This window comes from Temnothorax longispinosus, chromosome 8 (assembly GCF_030848805.1).
Source record: "Temnothorax longispinosus isolate EJ_2023e chromosome 8, Tlon_JGU_v1, whole genome shotgun sequence".
NCBI classification, from domain to species: Eukaryota; Metazoa; Arthropoda; class Insecta; order Hymenoptera; family Formicidae; genus Temnothorax; species Temnothorax longispinosus.
Window position 1 is genome coordinate 12,499,589 of NC_092365.1, and position 20,924 is coordinate 12,520,512.

The 20,924-nt window shown below is 34.5% G+C and overlaps 1 long non-coding RNA gene and 1 pseudogene across 2 annotated transcripts; one reads left to right on the forward strand and one right to left on the reverse strand.

Annotated features, from left to right (window-relative positions):
- Nucleotides 1–16,784: 16,784 nt before the first annotated feature.
- Nucleotides 16,785–18,119, reverse strand: LOC139817831 (uncharacterized). 2 transcript variants are annotated; one of them, XR_011733313.1, is made up of 3 exons: nucleotides 17,912–18,119; nucleotides 17,289–17,776; nucleotides 16,785–17,141 (listed from the first exon to the last, which is right to left on the reverse strand). It is a non-coding gene; the product is annotated as an uncharacterized lncRNA (long non-coding RNA). The 2 variants fall into 2 exon arrangements; XR_011733312.1 differs by lacking the exon at nucleotides 16,785–17,141 and having other exon boundaries at nucleotides 17,252–17,776.
- A 781-nt stretch (nucleotides 18,120–18,900) lies between these two features.
- LOC139818077 (uncharacterized) lies at nucleotides 18,901–20,724 on the forward strand (annotated as a pseudogene).
- The last annotated feature ends 200 nt before the right edge of the window (nucleotides 20,725–20,924 follow it).

Here is a 20,924-nt window from a genome sequence, read left to right on the forward strand (position 1 = left end):
TATAAATATATATATATATATATATATATATATAAAATCATATAATATATAAAATATCATATAAAATATGTCGAATATGTCTATGCTATGTTTTTTCTTTTTTTATAATCTCTATTCGTATGTACAAAAATAATAAAAAATATTAAAGAAAAATAATAAGAAATATTTATAAATATAAAAATTAAAATTCATAATAATAAACGTAAATGTAACATAGCGCATCGTCGATTTGCCGACTCGAGACTCGGTACTCGGCGAGACACGAGAGGCGATACCCGAAATGCGTGGTATAGCCGGAGCGTGCTAAGCGGCAACGCCGACAATGTCACAGCTCAAGAGAGAAGGAGACAGCAGATCGTATGTCTGTCCCTCTCTCCCCGTTCGAAGCTTGCTGAGTGCCGAGCGTACACGGACAGAGGAGCGGCTTGCGCGACTAGCATATCCCCTCCATCTGAGTAGTTCGGACACGAACCATAGCACGGGCACGAACCCATGTATCGTTACCCGAGTTATCTCTAGATTACCGAGCGTAACGCCGTAGTTGACGTCCACTTTCTCAGAGGGCAGATTAGGACAGGCGTCCCCCGAAACGGGGATGGCCGCTCTCAGGTTTGTCTCTGATAATATATAACGTATAAGTAGAGAGAAACCTGAGAGCGGCCACCGGAATCATTCCGTTCCAGCGGACGTATACTGACGCGCCGCCTGAGAAAGTGGACGTCAACTACGTCGTTACGCTCGGTAACGGTACACACATGGTTCGTGTCCGTGCTATGGTTCGTGTCCGAACTACTCAGATGGAGGTGATATGCTGGTCGCGCAAACCCCTCTTCTGTTCGTGTACGCTCGGCACTCGGCAAGCTTCGAGCGGGGAGAGACAGACATACGATCTGCCGTCTCTTTTTCTCTTGAGCTGGGACATTGCCGGCGCGGCGTTGCCGTTAGCACGCGCCGGCTATACCACAATGCCACGCATTTCGGGTTTCGCGTCTCGTGTCTCGTGTCTCGCCGAGTGCCGAGTCTCGAGTTGGCAAATTGACGATGCGCTATACGTTACATTTGCGTTTATATTTACAAATTTTATTTTTTATATTTATAAATAAATATATATATGTATATATATTAGAAGTTTATAAATATATAAAGATTGCAAATATAATTAATTAAATAAATATTTATAAACTTAAAAATTAAAATTTGCAAATGTAATGTATAAAAATCACGGTTCTACACATATGCTTTTCTATCTAAAAAAGTCTTACATTAAAAACCTTTACTTTAGCATAATAATATTTACGTGTAATATTTAAATGCATACCAATAATTATATTATTAACTATGAGAAATAATTGTAGTTTATAATGTTCTTTTACTCTCATTAAATTTATTTTACCTATGCATGTTTAATTGGCCAAATTACGGCTAAATTACAAGCAACAACAAAAGGATATTGGATAAAAATAAAAACATTTTATTAAATAAACAATACACGTGGATAACATTTCGACTGTACTTATTATAATTTTAGTCTTCTTCGGAACGGATTACTATGAATATAAAAGAAGAAGATATAAATATTAAAACATGATAATGTTTCAGTTAACATACTAAAACATTAAACATTAGTCTACTAGACTAAAACATTAAACAATTTCCTAATAATATAAACAAAATAAACAATAAAATCTAATTGAATCACAAATATAAAAACGCCGGAGTAATCGAATGAAACCATGACAAGATAAATTTTATATTTATATTGAGAGGTGATAAAATATCTTCCGTCAGGAAGAGAATATAAACAATTATTAACGGGGGTATTCTGATTTAAAATATCTTTAAAATAGATATTTTTCAGGAATTTTTTATAGGGAAACAAAAAAAGTGAATAACGTTAAACTTTGCATGTTCTCTTTACCTTATTTTAAAATTTTATTTTTATTTAAGTAACAAAAATGCTCTTCTTTTCTGTTATATCCTTGTCACTATAAATGACAGACGGTGTAAATAATTCTAGCTGTTCTAGGTATCTGAAACACAAAAAGCTAAAATTTTCTTTCTCTAAAATTTCTAATTCTGCAGAAGTGTGGCAATTGTCTGAACTAGAATTAAATCAATATTTCTATTTTGTGTGTGTAAAAGCGGCTTTTTTATTAAAAATATTATAATTTTTTTCAAAATTTTATTAGTATTTTATTAAAAAAAAAACTAATAAACAATGTTTATTCTAGTTCAGACGACCTCGAAAAAAAAAACAGTGGTAGTATTATACCTTAAAAAAATCTAAGTAACAAGTGGTAGACGAAATCTTTGTATCTTGAAAAATCTCGAAAAAACTTAAACAGTAGTATCTTCACTTCGAAAAAAAAAACAAAGTAGTAGTATTATACCTCGAAAAAACCTAAGTAACAAGTGGTGGACGTAATCTTTGTATCTCCAAAAATCTCGAAAAAACCTAAGCAGTATTATTTTTATTTCCAAAAAATTATTACTCAAGTGATACACATCACAAAATTACGTTACCTTATCAAAAAATGAGTCGCGCTTCAAATGATCTATTATTACAATTACAAAAAAGAAATGATATCTCTTTAAATTACAGCGCCAATTACAGAGAACATATATTTTTTGAGATACAAAGATTACGTCTACCACTTATTACTTAGGTTTTTTCGAAGTATAATATTACTACTGCTTTTCTTCGATTAGAATAAAAAATTGAATCATGAAGAATTACACAGGTAACAGTACAAAATACAAATATTTTATTAAAATATTTAAACCCAACAAGGGAATACAAGGTATTTAAATACAAAGTTTATATATGTATTTTAAAAGATTTAATCGCATCGCAAAGAATTACAGAGGTAACAGTACAAAAAATAAAAATATTTTATTAAAATACATAAATTTTTCTTGTCAAAAAACTTGGCGCTGCTAGACCTCAAAATTAGGTCAGCCTGGTGTGTATGTGCGAGCGAGTGGGTGTGGGCGATGTGTGTGTGTAATTTGTAAAAGGTCTCTCTCTCTCTCTCTCTCTCTCTCTCTCTCTTTCTCTCTCTCTCTCTAGCAGCGCCAAGTTTTTTGACAAGAAAAATTTATGTATTTTAATAAAATATTTTTATTTTTTGTACTGTTACCTCTGTAATTCTTTGCGATGCGATTAAATCTTTTAAAATACATATATAAACTTTGTATTTAAATACCTTGTATTCCCTTGTTGGGTTTAAATATTTTAATAAAATATTTGTATTTTGTACTGTTACCTGTGTAATTCTTCATGATTCAATTTTTTATTCTAATCGAAGAAAAGCAGTAGTAATATTATACTTCGAAAAAACCTAAGTAACAAGTGGTAGACGTAATCTTTGTATCTCAAAAAATATATGTTCTCTGTAATTGGCGCTGTAATTTAAAGAGATATCATTTCTTTTTTGTAATTGTAATAATAGATCACTTGAAGCGCGACTCATTTTTTGATAAGGTAACGTAATTTTGTGATGTGTATCACTTGAGTAATAATTTTTTGGAAATAAAAATAATACTGCTTAGGTTTTTTCGAGATTTTTGGAGATACAAAGATTACGTCCACCACTTGTTACTTAGGTTTTTTCGAGGTATAATACTACTACTTTGTTTTTTTTTTCGAAGTGAAGATACTACTGTTTAAGTTTTTTCGAGATTTTTCAAGATACAAAGATTTCGTCTACCACTTGTTACTTAGATTTTTTTAAGGTATAATACTACCACTGTTTTTTTTTTCGAGGTAACAACATATACACTACTATGCGTGTACTTGGCGCCTTTCTTTACCTTTTTTTAAAAAAGGTAATTTTGTACAGATATCACGCCTTTTTGTAGTATTACGCATTGTATAAACAATATGTACAGGGTGTTATTTCGAGGTATAATACTACCACTTTGTTTTTTTCGAGGTAACAACATAATACATATATACTACTATGCGTGTACTTGGCGCATTTTTTTACCTTTTTTTTGAAAAAGGTAATTTTGTACGGATATCACGCCTTTTTGTAGTGTCATATAAGACGTCGGCGTTAGAAGTAGATAGAAAAAGAAGTATCTTAATAAAAAATTTTCACATTTGGACTTTGCGTCGCAATATCTCCGCTCGTAAGCTATCGATCAAGCCTACTTAGAACTTGATCCGTTCACTCGTTATTGAGATCTCAACATCTCGGGTACTCGCAACCCGTCGCGTCGCGTAAAAGAGTCACGGTCGCGTCGGTCTCGCTCCGCGTGTACTTGGCGCGAGACACTACCGTGTCTCTTGATTCTGCCGCTAGGGAATTTTTAAGTCGATTCTTATGAATCAAGCTTGAATTCGATGTCTAGGTGTCCCACGTTTCCGATGACGAGGTCCACATAGTGCGCTCCGTAGTTTTCGGTGTCTACGTGTATTAATACCTCGAATTCGATATCTACGTGTCCTACATTCAGATTTAAAGTTATTAATACACCTAGACACCAAAAACTACAAAGCGCACTATGTGGAATTCGTCATCGGCAACCTGAAACACGTAGACATCAAATTCGAGGTATTATTACATCTAGACACCGAAAACTACGGAGCGCGCTATCTGGACCTCGTCATCAGCAACCTGAGACACCTAGACATCAATTTCAAAATATTAATACACGTAGACACCGACAACTACGGAGCGCACTATGTGGATCTCGTCATCGGCAACCTGGGACACCTAGACATCGAATTCAAGGTATTAATACACGTAGACACCGAAAACTACGGAGCTCACTATCTAGACATTGTCATCGGCAACCTGGGACACCTAGACATTGCATTCAACGTATTATTACACCTGGACACCAAAAACTACGAAGCGCACTATGTGGACTTCGTCATCGCCAACCTGGGACACCTAGACATCGAATTCAACGTACGATTACACCTAGACACCGAAAACTATGAAGCGCACTATCTGGATCCCGTCATTAGCAACCTGGGACACGTGGACATCGAATTCAAGGTATTAATACACGTAGACACCGAAAACTACGAAGCGCACTATGTGGACCTTGTCATCGGCAACCTGGGACACCTAGACATCAAATTCAACGTACGATTACACCTGGACACCGAAAACTATAAAGCGCACTATCTGGATCTTGTCATCGGCAACCTGGGACACGTGGACATCGAATTCAAGGTATTAATACACGTAGACACCGAAAACTACGGAGCGCGCTATCTGGACCTCGTCATCAGCAACCTGAGACACCTAGACATCAATTTCAAAATATTAATACACGTAGACACCGACAACTACGGAGCGCACCATGTGGATCTCGTCATCGGCAACCTGGAACACCTAAACATCGAATTCAAGGTATTAATACACGTAGACACCGAAAACTACGGAGCTCACTATCTAGACATTGTCATCGGCAACCTGGGACACCTAGACATTGCATTCAACGTATTATTACACCTGGACACCAAAAACTATAAAGCGCACTATCTGGATCCCGTCATCGGCAACCTGGGACACGTGGACATCGAATTCAAGGTATTAATACACGTAGACACCGAAAACTACGAAGCGCACTATGTGGACCTCGTCATCGGCAACCTGGGACACCTAGACATCGAATTCAACGTACGATTACACCTGGACACCGAAAACTATGAAGCGCACTATCTGGATCCCGTCATCGGCAACCTGGGACACGTGGACATCGAATTCAAGGTATTAATACACGTAGACACCGAAAACTACGAAGCGCACTATGTGGACCTCGTCATCGGCAACCTGGGACACCTAGACATCGAATTCAACGTACAATTACACCTGGACACCGAAAACTATGAAGCGCACTATCTGGATCTTATCATCGGCAACCTGGAACACGTGGACATCGAATTCAAGGTATTAATACACGTAGACATCGAAAACTACGGAGCGCACTATGTGGACCTCGTCATCGGCAACCTGGGACACGTAGACATCGAATTCAACGTATTATTACACCTGGACACCGAAAACTATGAAGCGCACTATCTGGATCTTGTCATCGGCAACCTGGGACATGTGGACATCGAATTCAAGGTATTAATACACGTAAACACCGAAAACTACGGAGCGCACTATGTGGACCTCGTCATCGGCAACCTGGGACACGTAGACATCGAATTCAACGTATTATTACACCTGGACACCGAAAACTATGAAGCGCACTATCTGGACCTCGTCATCGGCAACCTGGGATACTTAGACATCGAATTCAAGCTTGATTCATAAGAATCGACTTAAAAATTTCCTAGCGGCACTTTCTGCCAAGCGTAGAGAACCTTCTTTTCCGGCAGCGGTGGTAATACGATGTAAGGATACGAAATCTCTCCAGATAAACATGAAGGAATTGACTCAATATATATTATAATAAGTATATACCTAATTTACCTAAAATATTTAAATAAAAATCTTACTCCTGACCGATAAGTTTATCGACCTAATTTCGAAATACGCGCGCGATATCGAAACTGGCGATACCTGCGCCGCCAGCGTCGAAAAAGTGAAAGTAACGTTTCTGATTATGACGTCATCATACAAGAACGTCGGCGTTAGGAGGAGGAGGAGGAGGAGGAGGAGGAGGAGTATCTTAAAAATAAATTTTCACATTTGGACTTTGCGTCGCAATATCTCCGCTCGTAGGGCACGTAGCGGAATATTATGAGAGAAACCCCCCCCTAATTGGACCCCAAGCTATCGATCAAGCCTACTTAGAACTTGATCCGTTCACTCGTTATCGAGATCTCAACATCTCGAGTACTCGCAACCCGTCGCGTCGCGTAAAAGAGTCACGGTCGGTCTCGCTCCGCGTGTACTTGGCGCGAGACACTACCGTGTCTCTTGATAGCCATCACTTATTTTGAATAAGAAAGTTTTTGGTTTTTACATTTCTGATATTTAGAACAGCTAGAATCATTTACTTCATCTCTTATTTACGTGTCTTTTAGTGATCAAGATATAACATAGATAAAAATATTTTTCTTACTTAAAAAATAAAAAGATATTCTTAAAATAAGATTAAAAGAACATGCAAAGTTTAACGTTATTAGCTTTCTTCGTTCACCTAATTAAAAATTCCTGAAAAATACCTATTTTTAAAGACCTTCCCCGGCTCCAGTCGTGCTCAACTTGTATTCATGCCTAAAAAGAAAAATTTATTTTACTAAAGTTAGGGCCAAAGCACATATGACAGTCGTAGTCGTGGACGTAAGTAACGCACAAACTTTGGCGTATCCTGATCTGTCAGGTCGGGTACTACGACCGTCGTATATCGCTACGCCATGTTATGTGCTTTGACCCTTCATTGTTTATATACAAAATATTACATATAACAACTAAAAAATAAAAAGTTAACTTCACGCGTGAGAACTCATGCGGCGTTGCCAAGTAATAACTGACGCCTCTCCTCTTCTGTCATTCCTGAACCGAGCGAAAAATTCATCAAATCGCGTACTTTACACTAGTATTTCTCGAAAACGCGTACCGCAAGGTTATTGACACTTATCGCATATTATTTCTATTGTTATGGATTATATACTAATTTTTCAAAAACATTTAGAGAAAACTTTTTTCACAATTTATTATGTCTATATTACAATAGCTTGGAATAGGAATTCCATGTTAAAAGTTGAAACTTTGAAGCTCAATATCTCGATTTTTAATATCGTAAGAGGTACTGAAATTTATACCACGCATAAAGCACACCTAAATTAATGTATATTCACAGTTTTAAAAAAAATCTAGAGAAAATCGATTTTTCGGAGAACGTCCTTAAGATCTTTCAAACTAGAATACGCCCTTGTAATTTATTATTTGTCATTAACATATTGTTATTAATTACATACATATAAGTGTGAAGAAGCATATGGTACAAAATAATTTTAATATTCAAATGTAATAATAAAGAAATCAATTATTTACATTTTCTACTGTGTGTGCGTGTGTGTGTGATATTATTGACAAGTTTTTTTGCACGTTTACATTTTTTTTGCAGATTTATTACACGCTTAACTTTCACAAGTGTGATGTAAAATACAGACAAGATTTTTATTTATCTGTTATAAGCGTGACTTCAAATGCAAGATTACGTTTAACATTTTCAATCTGCAAACGAGTGATCAGCAATATGATCCACAACATGTAGTCTTAAAATACTACGATTTTCTCTAGAAGCACTAGCGTATAATTTATTCGCCGACATTACGAATTTCTTCTGCAACAATCACATAAAATATTGAACAGTTTTCTTGAACGATTATAACACCGTCTGCATGTTTTTGCATCATTAACCCCCCGAGGCCACACCTCTTTTTTTAATACGCCCCGGCCACGCGTGTGAATATGAAAATCCAATTTGTATTTCTAAACATCGTGAATATTATTAATTAAACGGACATATTTTACATTTAATTATATAAATTTGTGTATTTTTATGTTGTAAATTTTTTATCACACACAAACGTCTTGCCGTTGATTATTATTGTCATTAAGCTTTTAAAAAATAATATTTATCATATTTAGAAAAACAAATTGCACTTTCATACTCACACGCGCATTATATGCATTAAAGAAATTTAAAATATATTTTAAAAGTTAAGATAAGTTTCTGTCTCTATATATAAATTAACTCTTTCTTCCAAGTCTGTCAAAATTTTTTGAAAGAATAACATTTGAGACAGCATTTTCTTTAAAGAAGAATAAACATTTTTTAATAGGATTATTATTTTAGAATGAGAATGTGAACAATACCTTAACAAATTAATAATGCAAGTACAGACGTTGTTACAACCATTCGAGGAAACTGTTTAACATTTTATGTGTTGCTGCAGAAGAAATTCGTAATGTCGGCGGACAAATTATACGCTAGTGCTGCTAGAAAAGATCATAGTATTTTAAGGCTACATGCTGTGTAGATGATATTGCTTGTCCCTCGTTTGCAGTTTGAAAATGTTTGATTATTAAAAACGTTTGATTATTAAAATCTTGCATTCGAAATAACGCTTATAACAGATAAACAAAAATCTTGTCTGTATTTGACATCACACTTGTGAAAATTAATCGTGTAAAAAATCTGTAAAAAAAATGTAAACGTGCAAAAAAACTATTGTCAATAACATCACGCATACACACACAGAAGAAAATGTAAATAATTGATTTTTTTATTATTATTACAATAATTTGAATATTGAAATTATTTTATACCATATGCTTTCTAATACTTATATGTATATAATTAATAACAAACAATAAATTAAGGGCGTATTCTGGTTTGAAAGATCTTAAAAATAAGTATTTTTCATAAATGGGAATTTTTTATAGCGGAACTAAGAAAGCGAATATTGTTAAACTTTGCATGTTCTTATTTAACCTTATTTTAAGAATTTATTTTTATTTTTTAAGTAAGAAAAATGCTATTTTTTTCTATGTTATATCCTGCATGATCACTAGAAGGTGTAAATGACAGACGGAGTAAATGATTCTGGCTGTTCTATAGGTATCAGAAACCCAAAAACAAAAAATTTTCTTATTCAGAATAAGTGTGGTTATTGTCTGAACTAGAATAAACATTATACGTTTATTAATTTTTTTCTTTTAATAAAATACTAACAAAATTTAAAAAAAAGTTATAATATTTTTAATAATATAAAAGAAATAAGACCCCCCGTTTTATGTGACCGTTATACAATCAATCAATATTAAATAAGCCGTTTACGGCGGTCCGAGCTTGGATCTTAATAGCCTAATAATATTTTTTGTGTACTACACGTATATTTTTTCCAACCTTAATAAACTGCGCGCCGACATAACTTGTCAGACTTACAACACAGCTCCTGTGTTGGAGTAGTAAATTCTTTACTATTATTTAAATCGATTTAATTAGAGGGGAATGAGGAGATTTTACTACTCCAATAGGAGCTGTGTTATAAGTCTGACAAGTTAGTCGGCGCGTAGTTTATTAAGGTTAAAAAAAATATGTGAATATAGTATATAAAAAATATTATTAGGCTACTATAAAATACAAGTTCAGACCGTAAATTGTTTATTTAATATTGATTAATAATATTTTTGATAAAAAGGCTGCCTAATGGAAATATTGGTTTAGTTTTAGTTCAGACGATAGCCACATATACTTCTTCTGAATAAGAAAATTTTAGCTTTTTGCGTTTTAAATACCTGTAGAACAGCTAGAATTATTTACACCGTCTGTCATTTATACCTTCTAGTGGAAAAGCATTTTTGTTACTTAAAAAGGTAAATGTTTAGTATAACGCTCTCCCCTCCGATTTTCTTACAACTTTGTAAAATTGTTTATTTCTGTGTGTAAAAAACATTCTGAGAAGGAAAATTATGGCACGCCGTTTTACTTTTTAATGGCATCAATAATATTCTACACAATATAAAAGTTTCCAAAAATAATTGTTCTAAGAAAAATAGCGATTCTTACTAATGATTTTAAATTATGTCGAACATAATAAAAATTGGACGAATTAAAATTATGTCGGGACATAAAAATAATTTCGAATTTTTATTATGTTCCGACATCATAGTAATTCATCCAATTAAAATTATATCGGAACATAATAAAAATTGTACGGCAAGCCGTTTTACTTTTTAATGCAAGCCGTTTTACTTTTTAATAGCATAATAAATATTCCATTCAATATAAAAGATCAAAAAATAATAATCTTAAGAAAAATTACAATGAATTAAAATTATGTCAAGACATCATAAAAATTCGGAATTATTTTTACGTGTCGATATCATTTTAATTCAACCAATTTTTATGATGTCACGACATAATTTTAATTCATCGAATTAAAATTTGATATACATAATAAAAATTGCATGGCACACTGTTTTACTTTTCAATAGCATAAATAATAATCTATACAATATAAAAATTTCAAAAAATAATTGTCTTGAGAAAAATAGCGATTTTTACTAATAAATTAAATTTATGTCAAACATAATAAAAATTGCATAAATTAAAATTATGTCGGGACATAATAAAAATTCGGAATTATTTTTGTCCTAACATAATTTTAATTTCACGAATTAAAATTATGTCTGGACATCATAAAAATTAGATGAATTAAAATTATGTCGAGACATCATAAAAATTGTATGAATTAAAATGATGTCGGCATCATAAAAATTGAATGAATTAAAATTATGTCGAGACATAATAAAAATTGTATGAATTAAAATTATGTCAAGACATCATAAAAATTGTATGAATTAAAATTATGTCGACATCATAAAAATTGAATAAATTAAAATTATGTCGCTACGTAAAAATAATTCCGAATTTTTATGATGTGTCGACATAATTTTAATTCATACAATTTTTATGATGTCTCGACATAATTTTAATTTATTCAATTTTTATGATGTTTCAATTTTTATGACATCTCGACATAATTTTAATTCATTCAATTTTTATGATGTCTCGACATAATTTTAATTCATTCAATTTTTATGACGTCGACATCATTTTAATTCATATAATTTTTATGATGTCAACATAATTTTAATTCATACAATTTTTATGTCTCGACAAAATTTTAATTCATTCAATTTTTATGATGTTTCAATTTTTATGATGTCCGAATTTTTATGATGTCTGAATTTTTATGATGTCTGAATTTTTATGATGTCTCAATTTTTATGATGTCTGAATTTTTATGATGTCTGAATTTTTATGATGTCTCAATTTTTATGATGTCTGAATTTTTATGATGTCTCAATTTTTATGTCTGAATTTTTATGATGTCTCAATTTTTATGATGTCGCGACATAATTTTAATTCCGGAGCTGGTGATTTTCATCCCACAATATTGGCAGCATTGTGTAAGTAGCGTCAACAGTTCTCACAGCTTGAATTCGATGTCTACGTGTCCCAGGTCGCCGATTACGACGTCCAGATAATGCGCTCCGTAGTTTTCGGTGTCTAAGTGTATTAATACCTTGAATTCGATGTCTACGTGTCCCAGGTTGTCGACGACGAGGTCCAGATAGTGCGCTCCGTAGTTTTCGGTGTCTAGGTGTATTAATACCTTGAATTCGATGTCACGTGTCCCAAGTTGCCGATGACGGCGTCCAGATAATGCGCTCCGTAGTTTTCGGTGTCTAGGTGTATTAATACCTTGAATTTGATGTCTACGTGTCCCAGGTTGCCGACGACGAGGTCCAGATAGTGCGCTCCGTAGTTTTCGGTGTCCAGGTGTATTCATACTTTGAATTCGATGTCTACGTGTCCCAGGTTGCCGATGACGACGTCTAGATAATGCGCTTCGTAGTTTTCGGTGTCTAGGTGTATTAATACCTTGAAATCGATGTCTACGTGTCCCAGGTTGCCGATGACAACGTCCAGATAATGCGCTCCGTAGTTTTCGGTGTCTAGGTGTATTAATAACTTTGAATTCAAATCTAGGACACGTAGGTATCGAATTCGAGGATTTGTTCTAACAACTAGACACCGAAAACTACGGAGCGCACTGCCTAGGTTCCGTCATCGACCTGCAATACATAGATATAGGAAAATTATATATATTTAACTCTAATTGTAAGTTTTTAATTAATGGTGCCTTTTAATTAATCAGGAACAAATCTAACGGCACTTTTATTATATCATGTGAATACAAGCTTTCGATTGCGATTATAAGACATAGATATATATATTTTTAACTTTATGTACATTATATTTAACAAAATTATAATATTACAAAAAATTATTTTAATCACAAAGAATTAAAAAGATAACAGTACAAAATAAAAATATTTAATTAAAATAAAATAAATAAATTTTTATTTTAAAAAAACTAGGCGCTGCTAGACCTTGAAATTTAATAAAGTATTAAAATTTGGATTGAATTTAATAAAGCCCAAAATTTTTGATTAAATAAAAAAATAATTTAAGGAAGTATGCAACGGGAGTCAAAAAGCAGCGCCAAGTTTTTTTACAAGAAAAATTTATTTATTTTATTTTAATTAATTATTTTTATACGTAATATCTACGTATTCCAGGTCGATGACGGAACCTAGGCAGTGCGCTCCGTAGTTTCCGGTGTCTAGTTGTTAAAACAATTCCTTGAATTCGATATCTACGTGTCCTAGATTCGGATTCAAAGTTATTAATACACTTAGACACCTACAGAGACACCTACATCCTAGAAAACTACGGAACGCACTATCTAAACCTTGTCATCGGCAACCTAGAATACGTAGACATCGAATTCAAGATATTAATACACCTAGACACCGAAAACTACGGAACGCACTATCTGGACCTCGGCGTTGGCAACCTGGAACACGTAGACATCGAATTCAAGGTATTAATACACCTAGACACCGAGAACTACGGAGCGCATTATCTGGACGTCGTCATCGGAAACCTGGGACACGTAGACATCGAATTTAAAGTATGAATACACCTAGACACCGAAAACTACGGAGCGCACTATCTGGACCTCGTCGTCGGCAACCTGGGACACGTAGACATCGAATTCAAGGTATTAATACACCTAGACACCGAAAACTACGGAGCGCACTATCTGGACCTCGTCGTCGGCAACCTGGGACACGCAGACATCGAATTCAAGGTATTAATACACCTAGACACCGAAAACTACGGAGCGCATTATTTGGACGTCGTCATCGGAAACCTGGGACACGTAGACATCGAATTCAAAGTATGAATACACCTAGACACCGAAAACTACGGAGCGCATTATCTGGACGTCGTCATCGGCAACCTGGGACACGTAGACATCGAATTCAAGGTATTAATACACCTAGACACCGAAAACTACGGAGCGCACTATCTGGACCTCGTCGTCGGCAACCTGGGACACGCAGACATCGAATTCAAGGTATTAATACACCTAGATACCGAAAACTACGCAGCGCACTATCTGGACGTCGTCATCGCCGACCTGGGACACGTAGACATCGATTTCAAGCTGTAAGAACTGTTGGCGCTACTTACACAATGCTGCCAATATTGTGGGATGAAAATCACCAGCTCCGGAATTAAAATTATGTCGCGACATCATAAAAATTGAGACATCATAAAAATTCAGACATCATAAAAATTGAGACATCATAAAAATTCAGACATCATAAAAATTGAGACATCATAAAAATTCAAACATCATAAAAATTCGGACACCATAAAAATTGAGACATCATAAAAATTCAGACATCATAAAAATTCAGACATCATAAAAATTCAGACATCATAAAAATTGAATGAATTAAAATTATGTCGAGACATCATAAAAATTGTATGAATTAAAATTATGTCGACATCATAAAAATTGTATGAATTAAAATGATGTCGACATCATAAAAATTGAATGAATTAAAATTATGTCGAGACATCATAAAAATTGAATGAATTAAAATTATGTCGAGATGTCATAAAAATTGAAACATCATAAAAATTGAATGAATTAAAATTATGTCAAGACATCATAAAAATTGAATAAATTAAAATTATGTCGACACATCATAAAAATTCGGAATTATTTTTACGTATCGACATAATTTTAATTCATACAATTTTTATGATGTCGACATAATTTTAATTCATACAATTTTTATGATGTCTCGACATAATTTTAATTCATTCAATTTTTATTATGTCTTGACATAATTTTAATTCATCAAATTAAAATTATGTCAAACATAATAAAAATTGGATGTATTAAAATTATGTCGGGACGTGATAAAAATTTGAAATTAAATTATATTTTATATATGTCCAGACATAATTTTAATTCGTGAAATTAAAATTATGTCAAAACAGAAATAATTCCGAATTTTTATTATGTCCTGACATAATTTTAATTTATCCAATTTTTATTATGTTTGACATTTTATTCAGGCGTGCCTGTTGTCATGTACGGCCCTGATCAGATATGAATGAGGCATGCCTGACTACGGCATGCCAGATCAGGTCCTGACTGGTGCCATATCAAGCATGCCTGGTTATATATAACCAGGCAAGCCTGATAAGGCAATAGTCAGGACCTTATTGAGTATCCCTTAATAATACTATAGTCGAAACATTAACCGTGTGCATTATTTGTATAATAAATTTTTTTATTTTAATCCAATATCCCTCTTTTGGTGCTCGTGATTTAGCAAATTTAATAAGAGTAAAAAGAACACTATAAACTACCTTTTTTTCTTGATAGTTAATATTTTACTATTATTATGCATTTAAATATTAAATTTAAATATTATCCCAAAGTTAATGTTTTTAATATGACTTTTTTTCTAGATAAAAAAGCATATTGGCCAGAACGGGAATTTCTATACATTACATTTACGAATTTTAGTTTTTATGTTTATAAATATTTATTTAATTAATTAATTTTATGTTTAATTTTAACGGTACAAAAACTACGGAAGTACATGATCATACGCGATTTTATGTTTAATAAAATTTATTTATTAATTTGCAATTTTTTTGTAAATAATACTAATTTATAATAATGGATAATGGATAATTGCAATAGTTATAAATATAACAATTAAAACTCGTAAATATAAACATAAATGTAACATAGCGCATCGTCGATTTGCCAACTCGAGACTCGGCACTCGGCGAGACATGAGAGGCGATACCCGAAATGCGTGGCCTCTAATGGCTCCTGCACACAGTACGCGGCAGCGCGGCATTGCGGCAACGCGGCACCGCGGTAACCAATCACCATCTGCCTTTCCGTACTACTTTCAAAAGTAGAACGGAAAGGCAAGACGGTAATTGGTTACCGCGGTGCCGCGTTGCCGGAATGCCGCGCTGCCGCGTCCTGTGTGCAGGAGCCATAACAGCTCAAGAGAGAAGGAAACAGCAGATCGTATGTCTGCCCTTCTCTCCCCGCGCGAAGCTTGCCGAGTGCCGAGCGTACACTGACAGAGGAGGGGCTTGCGCGACCAGCACATCCCCTCCATCTGAGTAGTTCGGACACGAACCATAGCACGGATACGAACCCATGTATCGTTACCCGAGATCTCTCTGATCGTTACTTAGCGTAACGCCGTAGTTGACGTCCACTTTCTCAGAGGGCAGATTACAAGAAGACTAGAGACCAGGAGACCGAACTCCAGTGGTGGGGGTGAGTCAAAATGTGGTCCGGCGCTGTTCGCAGTATGGTCGCCGGCCAATTCATGAACTACGCTACGTGCTGGATAAGTTCGAATCTTTACGTCGTTTGTTCTCTAGTCTTCTTGTTTGTTGCAAACCGTTTAAAACAAAGTGAAATCATGTCTAAAGTGTGTTGCATTGTGAATTGTGAGAGTAAATGTCCCAATTTGGATTCGAATAAAAGGACGCTATTTGGATTTCCGAAGGTAAGTGTATTTGATTGAAATAAAAATGAATAACAATCATTTTCTCAAGAACATACAATCAGTTTGATTTTTTCACTTTTCAGGATTCTCATGAAAATCAAATCTGGATAGATAAGATTTCTCCGTTTTTGAGTAAGGGAAACGCTACTCGAAAATATTTACGTATTTGCGATAAACATTTCAAGGACAACGATGTTGAGCGGACTTTTCGAACTGTCTTGAAAGATGGAACAATAAACGAAATACCACGTGAAAAATTTAAATTGAATCAAGGTAGTGTACCATGTATTTTCGATGTACATCAAGATAATTTTGAAGAAGAGTCCATGGATGCAGGAAACGAAAGTTTATGTGTAAGTTGAAAATCGTTATAAATTATGCTTTGAAAATATATTTGAGATATTCTCTACAAAAAACTCACCAACGGCTATTTAAAGTTCCCGTCGGACGCTTTATTCAATCTCTTGATCGCTATTGAAAGAGCAATTCTCAAGACAATTGGTGCCGAGGAGCTGAATTGTTATTCTTTCCAGCGCATAGCAGAGAATATCCTCCTCGAGAGTTTCCCGTTCATTGGATGTCAAGAACATAAGGGAGCGTTGACAAAACGGGTGATTCATTATTATACATTAAGCAGAGCACATATTCTCAGTAAAACTTACAATAAAATATATGATGAGAAGAAAGTGGAGATGCAAAAACATCGAAAACAATCGAAACTTGGTGGAAAATCTGCAAAAAAATAAAAACAAGTGTTCGATAAAAAAAAGACTGAATAAAAGTTATGTTATTAAAGTTATAATATATATTTAAAGTTATGTAAAAATATAAGGAGATAAATATAAAGGAAAAACCATAATTTTATTTAAAAAAAATTACATTGCATTTTACACATCCAATATCAATAAACATTTTTATGTACAATTTAGCTGTTCCGAGGAAGCTATTATCAATTTCATTACAAAAATTTATATGCTTTGAAAAACCAAGAGTTTATCAATACAATTCAAACTTTCAACAATATCTCTCACTGATTCTGGCTCAGGTATTAGCCACTTTATATGGTTTTGTTTAAAATATATCTCTCCGTTCATGTTCGAATCAATGATCATATTTAATTTTATAGTATAATCATTCTCTGCTTTAGCAAATATTATGCGGTGATCTTGCACAACAAATCCCCAACTTTCATGTGGCAACTGAATGAGTTTTGCATTCTTTCGTAGGTATTGAAATAGACAATTTTTGCATGTCTTTGCAATCCTGTAGTCGCCGTGTATTTCGCAACCTGCTTTTACGAATCTTTCCTCAATTTCTTCTCGATATTCGCCCATGGTTGCATCAATTACTTTTCCAGACTCAGTGCCCTATGCAAAAAAATTCAATTAATTATATTTCACAACACAGAATATCGTATTTTTTTTATCACTTGTTTTATCCAAAAAGTTTCCTATGTGAACTTCGTCGTTCCTAAGTATCATATATTATTTATTAATACTTACGACATCAAAATTAAATTCAGTGTTTACATCTGCCAAGCTGATGTTCTTGGTTATGTTGCACGAAGCTCTTGCACCATCTTGCACCGGAAATCCAGCACGCCGTAGTTCATGAATTGGCCGGCGACCATACTGCGAACAGCGCCGGACCACATTTTGACTCACCCCCACCACTGAAATTTTAAGGAGTTCGGTCTCCTGGTCTCTAGTCTTCTTGGCAGATTAGGACAGGCGTCCCCCGAAGCGGGATGGCCGCTCTCAGGTTTCTCTCTGGTATAAGTGAGTCAACGTTAAGCCCCTTGCACAATGCCAGGCAACAGCCTTAATTACAACCTAAAAAATTCAAATGCTATGATTGGTTGGCAATAGGCAATAGGCACAGAATTTCCAACGTGACGGAAACTCTGTGTCTATTGCCTGTGTCACTGTTTATTCTGCATTTATACATGATTTCTGATTTCTATTCCCTGTTCCTATTGCCTGTTGCCTGGCATTGTGCAAGGGGCTTAAGACCCGTCGCAAATAATAAATGCAACTAAATTAACGCCAGAAGTAAAATATAAGTAAGATAACGCAAATGAATCAACGCAAGGCTTACATTTCGCAAAATGTAAAGTAATCGGGAAATCTAAAAAGGCTATTCTACAATTGCGTAAGCGATAGGTTGTAGGAGTAGGAGTAGTAGTAGTCGTGAATGTTGTACAACGGTTCAGTCTACAATAAAGTAACGATACGTTGTAAACTTGATTACAGCAACCAATCAGAGTGCAGTGTGTATTTTGAATATGGACGGTGACGGCGGTCGGAGTATCGGACGGTGTAGTACCATGATTGATCCAGAGACAGAGTTGTTGTTACTTATATTGCTATTAAATTGCGAATTTGTAAATTTATTGTGTGCTGTATATGCAACAGTCACAAGACAAGTGCTAAGAAGATGGTGGGTGCGCCCAATCAATCGGCGACGAGATGAATTGGGGTTTCACTCAAACCTCGTATCAGAAATAATGTTATCAGACCATGAAGAGTTTTTCTCATATTCCCGTATGTGGCCTGAACAATTTAATATTCTGCTATCTTTGGTGCGTCCCCTTCTCCTAAAAAGAAGCCGGAGACGGGCACTTTCTCCAAAACTCAAACTTGCAGCCACTCTTGCGTGAGTAATTTTTTTGCTTCATGATCTTGAAAGGTACTCTCTTTTTTGCAAGATGTTATTTTAAACAAGATATATACCTGCATAGATTTCTCGCACATGGTGACAGTATTAAGTCGAAGGCATGGGAGTTTCGGATTGGTAAATCGACCATGTACAAAATTGTGAACGAAGTGTGCCAAGCCATTTGGACAGTTGTACAGCCTTTATATCTGCCTGAACCTTCGCCTGAGTTATGGACGAAAATAGCTGAAGATTTCTACTCGAAGTGGCAGTTCCCTAACTGTGTTGGGGCCATAGATGGACGCCACATGCAGATTCAAGCTCCTCCCAATTCTGGTTCCGAGTTCTTCAATTACAAAAAATATTTCAGCATTGTATTGATGGCTTCTTGCGACGCGTCATACAAGTTTACATGGGTGGATGTAGGACAGTACGGTAAATATATATTTCAATTTTTTTTCTTTCTTTTATTTCAGTCTATTTCCATTTAGGATTATATATATTTATGCATCTCTCTTATTATATTTATATTATGTAATTACAGGTTCTATGAGTGATGGAGGAGTGTGGAATAATTCTGCATTTGCTGATGCTTTGGAGCACGGGAAGCAAAACTTCCTCCTCTTAAAATGTTGCCCGGAAGTCAGATACAATTTCCTCATGTATTTGTGGCAGATGAGGCATTTCCGCTCAAGTCTTATCTCATGAGGCCTTATCCGCGTGCTGCCTTGCAGGATAAACAGCGAGTCTTTAATTATAGACTCTCCCGTGCTCGACGAGTTATAGAGAACACTTTCGGCATTCTCGTATCTTGATGGCGCATTCTCAGGAGGTGCATATGCAACCACCCTCACAATTCACAAATCATGTTTCAAGCCTTGATTTGCCTGCATAATTTTATAATGACAGAGGAAAGTAAGGAGACACCTCAGTGTCGTACCTACTGCCCCTCTAACTATGTAGACCAAGAAGATGGAGAGGGGAATACAATTCCTGGAACTTGGCGGGATGAAGAAAATGAAACAGGACTGCATAGTATTGGACGAGTCGGTGCCAATAATCCAGCTAGAAGATCTGCTCAGCTCCGGGATACACTTAGCGACTACTTCATTTCTGAAGCTGGTGAAGAAGCTGCCCCTTGGCAGTATCAGCGAGCATTCCGCGGTGCTATTATAAATCCGCCACATTTTTAATGTTTTCTAAGTAAATGTAATATGGTAACTCTTGGTAATATTTGGGTTTAAGACGGACATGCTTATAGATATTTGCTACATTTTCAGGAAAGATTGGAGACACCATGCCGTTTACAGACGCTATGAATGTGCAAAAGATTTCCACATTTTTACAAAGGAGTCAAATTTTTCATGGTGCGGCACAGTTTCTACGAGAACGTCTATTCGAAGTATTAGATCCATATAGAATTCACATATGTATCTTCTGTGGGTTAATCGCTCCTTTGTAAATAATTTATCTTATGTAAAATATGTTCCAAACATTATCCCGTCGTAAACATTATCTTACTTTAATTATATATCTTAATTATAATCCTTTATTATCATATATCTTATTATTGCTATTACTATAATTACCATATACTGTAATTTTCACTATAATTTTCATATACTATAATTATCATCTTATATGAAAGCATTACATATAATTTTCTGTTTCAATTATATATAAAGTAATTTTATTTTGGTAATAAAAACAATTTTTAAAAAATTAAAAATGTTTTTTTTATTGAAAGCATTACATTGTAGAACAAATATACATTTATTACTACATCACGTTATATTTTAAGAAAGGAATATATCCTAAATCTTGTTATATCTTATACTAAACATTTTATACCCATACTAT